This window comes from Bidens hawaiensis, unplaced genomic scaffold, assembly GCF_021521415.1.
Source record: "Bidens hawaiensis isolate Kalapana, Puna unplaced genomic scaffold, B.hawaiensis_p1.1 tig00011192_1, whole genome shotgun sequence".
Taxonomy (NCBI): domain Eukaryota; kingdom Viridiplantae; phylum Streptophyta; class Magnoliopsida; order Asterales; family Asteraceae; genus Bidens; species Bidens hawaiensis.
Window position 1 is genome coordinate 888,601 of NW_027491870.1, and position 2,155 is coordinate 890,755.

General features: G+C 35.6%; 1 pseudogene; it reads left to right on the forward strand.

Annotated features, from left to right (window-relative positions):
- The first annotated feature begins 1,297 nt into the window (after positions 1 to 1,297).
- Positions 1,298 to 1,944, forward strand: LOC143537465 (large ribosomal subunit protein eL18y pseudogene; annotated as a pseudogene).
- Positions 1,945 to 2,155: the final 211 nt, after the last annotated feature.

Here is a 2,155-nt window from a genome sequence, read left to right on the forward strand (position 1 = left end):
AAATGGAAACAATTCTCTTGTTTATTTACGAAAGAAAGAGGTGAGAAATGGAAATAAACCATTTCCATTTCCCTGATTTCTTTTCTCTAAAAAGGCGGAGAAATCATTTCTCTAGGGTTTCATTTCTCACTTCCATTCTCTTCCTTTTCACTTCTATCACCATCCTCTAATCTCTATCTAATTACCCACCCACGCACACCACCACCATCCTCGCTTGATTTCTGCCCGAACCAGGTATGATTTTTGTTTCCCTATTCCTATTCCCTATCCTCGTAGATTTTCTGTTTCCTCTTACTAACTAGCCACCGCCGCCGCCGCCGCCGTCGTTGTCATGGTATCGTTCATTCACCGGAACCTAGTTTCCATATGAGTTACATAACACTGCTAATCCAGTTTTTGTTTGATGATCCCAGGGTATCGATATTGTTGCCGGAGGTAAGAGCAAGCGAACCAAAAGAACCGCCCCTAGATCCGACGATATCTACCTCAAACTCCTCGTCAAGGTATCAATCAATACACAGCTCAATTATCATCTATTTGTTTTAATATTTTGTTTTTATTATGAACAGCTTTATCGGTTTTTGGTGAGGAGGACTGGAAGCAACTTCAACGCTGTGATATTGAAGAGGCTGTTCATGAGCAAAGTTAACAAGCCTCCGATTTCACTTTCTCGTCTCATTCGTTACATGTTCGGAAAGGTATTTGTTTTTAATAGTTTATTGTAAATAGTTATTGTAACAGTTTTATTATATTTTGTTTATTAGATTTGTAAATATGAAACACTCTTCATAATGTGGTGTTAAATGTCTAAAATTTTGGGTTGGAACATATGAAGGTAATGTGGGAAAATATAGCCTTTTAACACTAACAATTCAGTATACTTTCCCTGTATTAATAAATTATCCTTTTGCAACTTGCAAAATTGTACCACGCATGAGCTGATAAAGACTCAAAACGTTAACATTAAACACTAAAGGTTGACTAGTTAGGCTTAAAACATTTATATTGGGAGTATCGGTGTAAATTCTGACCGATATTCTGACTGATATTATACATGATGACCTATAATCGAGATACCACAGAAATTGATTCCATAGGTTGCAACGCTTCTTTTCATTTTTAATCATAGACATTTTAGTTTCTTCAAATCAGAATTATGTGAGTGTGATTTGTTTTTGTTTAAGAGTTTTATTCTATACAGAGTTAATTAATTTCTGGCTGTTAATAATAGTTGAAAAGTAATTGTATGATCTTCTAAGTATGCTAGATTGTTATTGGAACATATTGAATATGGTGAATGTCTGAGGTTTTTGATTTCTATGATTTGATGTTGCTGCCATATAAAATTATAGTTGGAACACTTGCTTCGAAGTTTAATGTAGGTCAACATTTTAGTTTCATCAAATAGTAATGCTGTGAATATAATTTGTCATCTGAACTGTTTGTTTCTTCCTGTAGCATGATTCTGATTTTTTTTGTTTAATTAGGATGACAAGATTGCTGTGGTTGTGGGAACCGTTACAGATGATGTTAGGGTTCATGAAATCCCATGCTTCAAGGTTGCCGCACTGAGGTTCACCGAGACTGCAAGGGCAAGGATCGAGAAGGCAGGTGGAGAGTGTTTGACCTTTGACCAGCTGGCTCTTCGTGCCCCTCTTAGCCAGAACACTGTATGTGTTATTTTTTAATTTATATTGTTTTAGAATGGCAAATTGTATTTTTGTAATCTTTATTAAGATTCATTGACTGAAAGATAATTCATGTTGACAAATTGGTTGTGTGATGCAGGTTCTTCTAAGAGGTCCAAAGAGTCGTGAAGCACTTAAGCATATGGGTCCTGGTGCTGGTGTACCACACAGTCACACCAAGCCCTATGTGAGGTCAAAGGGACGGAAGTTTGAGAAGGCGAGAGGTAGAAGGAACAGCAGGGGATTTAGAAACTAAGTTATTGTTTCTAAATTTTAATTTCCAGATTTCAATTATTGTTTTTTTGATCATCAGACTTTTAGTTGTTTGCATACTTATGAAAGTTTTGCTGTTGACAATTGACATCCATTTTTCTTTTGGTTATGAAGTTGGAGATTTTGGACTTCTGGTTTAGGCTGCTATTTTTTATAAAATTATTGAAATGGTTTAGGCTGCTATTTTTTATAAA